This window comes from Phoca vitulina, unplaced genomic scaffold (genome assembly GCF_004348235.1).
Source record: "Phoca vitulina isolate PV1807 unplaced genomic scaffold, GSC_HSeal_1.0 scaffold97, whole genome shotgun sequence".
NCBI classification, from domain to species: domain Eukaryota; kingdom Metazoa; phylum Chordata; class Mammalia; order Carnivora; family Phocidae; genus Phoca; species Phoca vitulina.
The window spans coordinates 1,191,151-1,200,288 of NW_022589800.1; positions in this window are offsets into that span (position 1 = coordinate 1,191,151).

Here is a 9,138-nt window from a genome sequence, read left to right on the forward strand (position 1 = left end):
TTATTCCACTTCATTAAGCAACAGCCCAGCTTTCTTGGGGGGCGGGGGGGCTGTGGCTGCTGAGGATATGTGAGCTGTGAGCCCAGTGGGCTATGGGAGCCGGGGCCGTGGGCGATGTGATGCTCTGGGGGGGATGGAAGGGTGCTCCCTGCTGGTGGTCCCTCCTAGCTTCACGGGCCCTTGCCCTGCGTCCCCTGATTTTTGGGGTCCTGGGGATGTTTCCTTCCCGTCCACCTTCAGCACGGCCTTGCTCTGGCCCTGTTCCAAGTCCAGTTCAGAGGCCTTTCAGGGCGGGGGGCTGGAGCCGCTCTCTCAGGGAGGGGCTGGGGCAGGAGGGACCAGAGCTGCAGACGCAGAGCTCCGACCGGGCACCTGTGACTCAGACCACACCTGTGGGGGGTGGCATTTGCCCCCGGCTTACCCTCTGGCTCTGCCCTCCCCTGCCAGAGCCCTTTCCGCTCAGGTGGTGCCACAGCACAGACACCTGCCGTCCCCCCCCCTCCCCCCAGGCACACCCAGGGCCCTGCTCCTCACCCGACCTGGCTGCCCCGCACTCAAGCAGCCGGGCTCTCCTCACTCCACCTCACCCTGACGGGTGGGGCGCCCCACGGCCATTGCTGCCTGTGTTAGCGTGCCTCCTGTCTCCCCAGAACACTCTTAGTCATTCATTCCCTCATTCAAATGCTGCTTGAGTGCCTCCTTCGCTGGGTGCACGCTGGGAGCTCAGTGCAGCAGACCTGGGTCCACCCTCGTGGACGCTTCTCATCTGGGCCAATCTGCTCCTGTTCCTCCCTCAGCTGCTCCACCACGTCTTGTGCCTTTACGATAGTCTCAGCTTTTTTGGAAGCAGCCTGATTACCAGGCTCCTCGTGGGCTGAAGAGCTGTGGTTCAGGGATGGAGGCTTTTTCCCGTTTTGTATGCCTGGGGGGTGGGGAAGGGCTTGCCTCCCAGCTCCCAGGCCCACAGCGTCACCCTGCCCCCTCCATACTCCCCTCCAATCCAGAGCCCAGTCTTGCCTCCCTCGATGGGTCCTGCCCTAGAGGAGGCAGGGAGCTGCTGCTGAGCGCGTCCTGGGTGTTTACAACGCCAGGTTATAGGGGCCTTGGGCAAGAGTCCTCTTTTCATAAGGCCCAGGGAGAGTGGGCAGGAAAGCTGCTCCCTATGCTTCCTTCCTCTTCCTCAGAGAAGCCTCCCCAGGTTCCTTCTCCACCTGCCCCGCCCTGACCAGGCTAGCTGCTGGGGAGGGGGGCTCTCACCCTCCTGCTCAGTGCTCCTGAGGACGCCGCTCCTACCTAGGGAAGCTGCTCCCTTCCTCCCAGAGGTCTTGGAAAGATGTGGTACTCGCCCAGGATGGGAGGGCTCCCTTGATCTCATGGCAGCACCACTGAGGTTTCTCGCACCTTCTGTGGCTGGCTTACTTGCTCAGGCTCCCTGGGTGAAGCCTCTTGCAGTTCATACCTGCAGAGACGAAGCCTTGAGCCCTTCCTTGTTCCGGGGGACCCTCCTGCCAGGAAAGCCAGAAAGGGCCTTGGGTGCCTGGAGTTTGCCCAGACCCCGACCTGAGTCACCCATCTCAGGACCAGGAGGAATCGGTTTCATCGGGGTGAGGGTCGAGAACAAAGGACGTTCCAGGCCCATTGCTGACTTGTGAGGCCACGTGGAGAAAAACGGGTGACATTCACAGGCTTAAAGCAAGGCTTGCATTTCGGCAGAACTGCTGCCTGAGAAACCGCAGGTCTGCAGGGTCTGGCAGAACCCACAGCCTAAAACTGAGACCATCCTGACCTGGCCTGGACACGGTAGGGGCGGGCAGCCATAGGTCAGAATAAAAGCCTGGCTTCAGAGATGGGGGGCACAGAGCCTCCTCTGAGCAGGGGAAGACAGTTTGGGGGAGAATCTCCCAGTTCTGCCATCAGAGTTGCTCCCTCTGGGAATTCTTGGAATTGGCCCGTGACGTGGAAGAGAGGTTTGGTTGCTCCTCTTGGGATTCCTCAACAGCCCTGCACTGGCCTCCTCGGGCTTCGGGACTGGCCTGAGTTGTCCGCAGGAACCCAGTTCCTAGAACTGGGACATTCCTCAGTGCCCGGCAGGCAGCTGGCTTCGGAGGCAAGCAGGGAGCATCTGGGCTGCGTCTTTTATAAACCCTCCGCCCCCTCGCTGAGAACGGCAGGGGAGATAGTGACAGGGAAGAGGTCCGCGGCATTAGTGGGGGCTCAGGGGTCGGGCTGCAGGAGCTTGGTGGCAGAGCCCGGCTTACAGACTGGGGGTGGGCCACTCTGGGGCAAAGCAGAGAGACGAATGGAATTCCTTGAGGACTTAGCGGGCCCAGAGCTCAGGAACAACCAGCCTCAGTCTTGTTGCTAGAGATTGGGCCTTTGGGCGGGCGGTGCTTTCCCCAGGGAAGGCTTTGGTTTTCCCTCCTCTGCTCTGAGGCGGAAGTGAGCTCTGAACCCCTCAAGCCACTGAGGCAGCCCCGGGGTGTCTGGGAAGCTGCAAAGGGGAGAGCCGTGCTGGGCGAATCAGGGAGTGTTTGGTGCATTGTCTTTGTTGATGTAAAGATGTTAGAAGCTTGTGGAAAAAAAAAGAAGCATGCCCAAGCTACCGACTTATTTGTATGGGTACCCAAGGGACTCCCCAGCTGCCTATCCCCTGCTCCTTGGGTCTTCTGGTCCTGGCAATGTCAGACTGGGCTGGTTGGTGTAGCCTGGCAAATCCAGAGGTTGGGCTCCACCTCGGAGCCCTGGGTCAGGTGTGCAGGCGGCTGCCTCCCGGGCACGTGACCCCGGCTCCTGGCTCCTCCCGTGTCCCTTCCTGCCCGTGTGCCAGTTGCCTGCTCCCTATGCTTGGAGCCCCGTCATGCTCCACTGTGGCTTGGAGGCGGTCTCAAACCTTTGCACCTGCCCAAGAAGCAGCTCCAGTTGAGTGTAACTCAGCAGCCTTCCCTGGTGGCCAAGCCAGGCTGTCCCTGACTCAGTGGGGTGCTGAGATGTCCTCAGCAGCCCCGAGCACCTCAGCATCCCCATCTGTGACTCGGGTCACAGCCGGGCATTAACTGGTCTCAGTAAAACACTTTGATTAGGCTCGGATGAAAGAGGCTCAGAGAGTTCAAAGCCACACAGGGCTTTTGGGATGAGAAAAGGGAGAGTAGAGGGGAGACGCGGGAGTCTCAGACAAGCGGTCTGGCTGTGGAGGCCATGGAGCTCCTCACTGCTCTCCCTTTTCATCTATGCCGACAGTTCCTTCTGCAGAGTGGGAGCCTGGAGACAGCTGTGCGGGAGGACGGCTCGCTCCAGACCAGGGTCTCCTCCGCATCCGAGGCTGCTGCCAAGGTGACCTGCCTCCTTCCCTCCCCCTCCCACACTCTGGGAGGTATCCCAGCAGAGCACCCAAGGTTACCCGGAAGAAGCTCATTTCCGACATCACAGAAATCCAGAGTCCCAGAAAAGACTAAGTTGCTCTTCATCTGCCCGGCTTTAAGTAGTTAGACCTTCCCTCTCTCTTAGCTTTCCTAGCTCAAGCTCCGCATCGCTCCTTGCATTCTGCATATCCTCTTGGGAGACGCGTGGCCATCACCTCAGTGCCCATTGATGGCTTTGAGGCTGGGACAGGAATAGGGTTGAGCTTTTGGGTGGCTTTTTCAGGAGACTCCTGGAAAGAGGAGTCAAGGGGGTGGGTGAGAATGGAGAGCAAGAGAAAGTGCCCAGAGCTAATGAGCTTTTCTGTATGGCCCTTGGGGAGAGACCATCCCCAGGCCTAGTGGGGTGAGCACCAATCAGAGAATTTCAAGTCTGGAAGGGACCTGCAAAGACCCTCTGGTGCTTGAATCTCCTTTGTAACCTCTAATCAAACGACTGGGCAGTTTGAGCTTGCACACCCCTAGAGACAGGATGCTCATGACCTCATAAGGCAACCCAAGCTATCTCAGACCAGCCCTGATGGTCAGAACGTCTTCCTGTGCATCCCCCTGCCAGCTGGGACTGCAGTAAACAGGTCCAGGCCCCTTTTACACACCACACCCCTTCAGGTACCTCATATCCCGGTTCCTGTGTAGTCTGGCTCCATGTGGGCATGTGTTCGAAATTCTGGAAACACAGGACTCTTCTGGGCATTTTGTGGGCTGGGGGCGGTTGTTGGAGGGAGGAATCGGGGGTGGGGGGAAACAGGGAATCTTTATCCCTTGGGCTGGGCATTAAGCCATTCTGACAGCTAACACCTCCACTGTCCTGGCCAGCCCTGGCCCAGCTGTGCTGTCCCTGAGTCCCACCCCCTGCACCGCCTCCCCCACCCCTCCCAGTGTCCGGGCAACGGGAAACAAATGAACACAAGGAGAGCAGAGTGAGGGTTGGCCGGGCGGGCTTAGTGGAGAAGGCTGAAGCAGACACACCCCGGGCTTGTCTCCTGCCCCTGCCGGCCTCCACTGTCAGGGGCCGCCCCGGGCGCCGAGGAGGACCACCGGGCCCCTCTGCAGTATGTGTTGGGGGCGGAATCCACATGGCACAATCAAAAGCAAATTTTATTTCTATAAATTCAAAGCAATGTGCCCCTGGACGTGTGGAGTAACCCATCCCAAGGTCTCTCCACACACAGACGTGCAGGCGTCTGGGACGACCAGTCTGGGTTGTCTGGTCCATCCTGAAGGCCTGGCTCCAATCCCACTGAATGCCCTGCTGGAGTGGGGAGCAGCTCCCCAGAGGTCCGGGTCTCCAGGATCTTCCCCTCAGTGCGAAAGGCACCATCGGCCGACTCTCCCCGCTTCACCCTCTTCTCTGGCGTGTCCGGCACCTCCCTGGTTTATGTCCCGAGGACCGACACACACTCCCGGGCGCATCATGAGTGGTCCTCCAGAGCTATTGGAACGCCACTCCCACCAGGTCAGGGGGCAGGCCGCCCATCGCCGTAGCTCACGAGCCTGTGAGCGAGGGGGCACCCCCTCCCTCGCTGCTCTCCCCCCCAGGCCGGGCGCTCCAGAAGGACAGAGCAAGTTATGCTAATGGCTGCCGCTTGTGGAATGGATGAGGATCCCGCAGGATATGGATGAACTCCGTGAGGTGAACACAGCTCGGATCTTCAGAGTCTCTCCATTCTTCACCAGGAACCCACATACTCTTTCTAAGCCGTTCCCGTGACGGTAGCTCAGTTGGTAATGTTCAGCCCGCCCAGCCCCTCTGCTGTCCTGGCCTGGGAGCCGGCAGGCCCCGCTCCGGGATGGGGACCCTTCGTGCTGCTTGCCCTTGTCAGTCCGGGGCATCACTTGATGGGAGGGACTGGGGCACATCCCAGCCCCCTCCCAGAGGCCTCCCTTCTTCTGGGGGGGCAGCAGGAATCGAGGAGGCTTGGAAGGCCTGACAGGGGCTGGGGAGCCGCAGGGCTCAGAAGCTCTTGCCCACCAGCCCTGACCCGGCCTCAGCCCCTCAGCCCCCCAGCCCCAACCCAATTCCTGAAACTGAGCCCACACGTGGATCTCGGCCTTCTGTCAGTCACCGACCAACACTTCGTCGTCCGAACTCGGCAGTCTCCCACCACACCCCTCGTGCCCTCGTGCCCCCAGTCTTCTCGTCCCCCTGTGGCCTCACCTGGCTGCCTGCCCACGACCAGCCCTTGCTGAGACCTGCTGGAAAGCATTAGCCGCAGGGGTCTTCTGCTTCTCTGCGACCCTGCGCCTCAGACGCCTGTCTGCTCTCCTGACTTGGTGTACTGGTGTCCCTCCCATGGCTGTTCAGATGTCTGCTCCCAGACCCTCTCCTCCGGGGCCACTCCTGGGGTCTGCTGCCTGGGTCTACACGGGGATCTGAGTGAGGGGCTAAGGAGCCTGCTGACTGTGTGAGTGTGTGTGTGTGGAGTTTAGTAGGGGGCAGGTTGCAGACCCAGGGCCCCGGAGGGGGGACGGGAGCTTGAGCTTGAGCCTGGGGCCCCCGGGAGCGGGGCTGGAGCGCAGGGCCTACAGGGCTGTGTGGAACTGCTGTGCAGGGCTTTGGAGGAAGACGAGGCTGGCCAAGGCCTCTGCCTGTCCTTCCCCAAGACATCGTGGGGCTGGGCTGCACCTCGGCTCAGAAGTAGCCTCTGGGCTTCTCTGGGTCCTGGGCCTGCCTCTTCCCTTCTTCTCGGTGTCTCCGTTCACTCCTTTCCACGCCTCTGTCTTGAGATTCTGCTTCTATCTTAGGATAGAAGCAAATACAACCCACACTGGGGGGCCTGAGAGAGGATGTCTTAGGGAAAAGCAAGAGGCCCTTTGGAAGTGTGTGCACTGGATCGCAGATGACAGCCTGGGCCCTCTCCCTCTTCTGTCTCTCAGAGCCTCTGATGAGCCATCGGGGTGTCACATGCATTTCTCTGCCCCTTCCCTGAGCACCTGCTCTCCCGATCACCCTCTCTCTCCCTGGGGCACAGACAGACCGCAATAGTCCCCTGGAGCTGTCCAGACATTTCTGAGACCTGCAAAGAAAGTGGGTGGGGACACAGGATATTTGGAGGTGGAGACTGGGTGGGGGAAAGGGAGACGGAGGAGTTGGGGTAGGGGGCTCCCAGTGTTGAGGATGAGTCCAGAGTGACACATGGGCTGGGGCTCAGGCCTATGCTGTGAAAACCAGGTTGATACCCCAGGGCCCTCCCTCTGCCACCTCCCCCCCAAAACCCTGCAGGGCTCAGGGCACAAGGCTGGAAGGCTGGCAGCTTCATTTATGGGCCCCAAACTATAAGGAGGTGGCAATTAGCCCTCAGTGGGTCAAAGGAGAACAACAATGTGCTTTGCCTTTTGAGGCTTTCAGGGGCCCTAGTGTGGAGCCCTCAAAAGTGACTGTTCTAGGAGTATCTAGGCCCTCAGTCTCTCCCAACATGCATCCCCTAGACTCCAAAACCAGGACCCTCCTCTGAGCCAGTAAGACTGCCTCTGGTCGGTCCTGTCTTCTGGTTCAATATGGCACCTGAGCCCCACTCACTGCATCCCACCCCCCCATGTCACTCGGGGAGCTGGACTGGTGGCGGGCTTGGGTTGTGGAGCAGGACTCCTGAGGTTATATTTATTAGGGGATGAGGTTGCTTCAGGTGGGCTCGTGCATACTTGGAACTCTCTCCCGAAACTTGGGACCTCAATTCACACACTGGTATATGTTGATATGACACTGGTGTTCTCCCAGAGCAAAGGGATGAATATTCTAGCCAATCTGGCATTTAGCAGCTGGAGACTGAAGTCTTTCTGTCTTATAAATAAAACTTCACTTTTGATCCCCACGAATCACCCTGCCCATATAACTGCCACTCAGGTCCTAAACATAACCATAGCCCGTCCTAAGTCAAATCCCAAACTCAAATTGAACAAATCCCAAACTTAGCTAGCAGGAGCCCCAGCCCAAGTCAGTTTCAGCCTGGCCTTCAGCTTCCCGAGCCAGGCTGTGAGTGAAAGTAAACCCCTGTTCATGCCTTACCCTAACACGGACCCGGGCCACAAACCCCGGCCTCAGCTCCCGCTATTAATCGAGCTTAATCTAGCCTTCATTCCCATCCGGGCCTCAAGTTGAACCTCGAGCTCCTTGGTAATCCCAACTAACTGATCCAATCTTCACCCCAACTCTGGCATGAACTATCCAGGACCTAATCCACCAACCGTATACTCGAGTGTGTTCAATCCCCTTCTTCCTGGCCTACCGTTCTCCCCCTGTCTATCCTTGACCTTCTGCACTTTCCCCCTGCGGGTGGGTCTACGAACCCACAGGGCCACCCAGCCCTTTCCTTGGGCCACTCTGGATTGAGAGTCAGGATGCCTGGGTGTCCCCCACTCTGTCAGGCCCACAGCAGCACCTGGGCTGCACCCCCTTTCTGTAAAGTGGGGAATAATAATGATCCCTGCTCTCCCAAGCGTGCAGGGCAATCCCATAAACTTCAAAATAAACAAGGAAATAAGATATTCATCGGTACATCAGTGGGTCCCAGAGCACCCTGTCATCGCTGAGAGTGCAGGTGGAGAGGTTTGGAGCGCAAAGACGCGTGGAAGCCTTGTGCTTCCTTGTTTTGGGCTGCCCCTGAGCCCAGAACTCTCTCCAAGACTCTTCCCCCAACCTCGGCCCTCCCTGTGCCCCCTGCCAGGGAAGGGGAGGACCCTGGATTCCTCTGAGGGGGCTGAGCTGCTGCAGCAGGGCCACTCAGGACCTGACCCCCACCATCGTGTGCGGGACAGCCCTGAGACCCCTCCAGAGCACTAGCCAGGGCTGGTGCTCTGCCTTCTCCCTTTGCCTGCCAGGACCTCCCCACCCAGCTCCAACCTGCCCAGAACTGTGCTGGCCTTGTCCCCCCAGCGAGCTGCTGAGGTCATAAGGGTCCTGGTCTGCTTTCCTGGGCAGAGAAGCAAGGACAGACACAAAATGATCCCTAAAATAAGTATACACAGCAGAGACATAACTCACGTCGGGTGAGCAGGTGCACATGGGCTCGCCCCCTTCCCTGGCCCTCCTGGTGCTTCCCCCCCCCCCCCCGCTGCCCCCATGTATGCCCCTCACCCCCTCCACAAACCTGGCTCCTCTCCTCCCAAGCCCCGCTGGAATGGGGTTGGTTCTGCGGGGAGACGGGGGTTTGATCTCCCCAGCAGCTCCGCTCCCAGGGATCCCCTGCCCTCAGGGCTGACCTCACCTCAGGTATGGGTGGGGGACACAGCTCCAGAGGGGCAGCCAGGGGAAGACCCCCATTCCCAGACGCCCCCCCCTTTCTCTTGCAGCTCAGGAGGCTTGACTACCTTTGAAGGGCCAGAGGCCTCAGGGGGAAGGTGGGCTGGACATTCCCGGGTCCCTTTCACCTGCCTGGGCCTTCCCTCCAGCCTGTGTCCCTTTCCTTGCAGCCCCTTTCCACAGACCTCAACTTGGGGGAGGCCCCTGAGGGTCTGTCGGGAGGTCTGGATGCTGCAGGGGGGGAGGGGGGGCGGCGCTGAAACCCTGGAGCCTGCGGGGGAGGTGGAGTCAGACCCCTGGACTCAGTATTAACCCTTCAGGGCCTGGTCACCCTTCCTCCCCAAGCCTGACTCTCCTTCCGCTTCTCCGTTTCCCCCAGAGAAGGAGGCAACAAATGAGTGGTGATGAGAGGAGCCCTGTGGATGCTGTGAAGTGGGGCGACTGTTGTTATCCCGAGGATGGGGCCAGGAGGAAGTGGAAGTT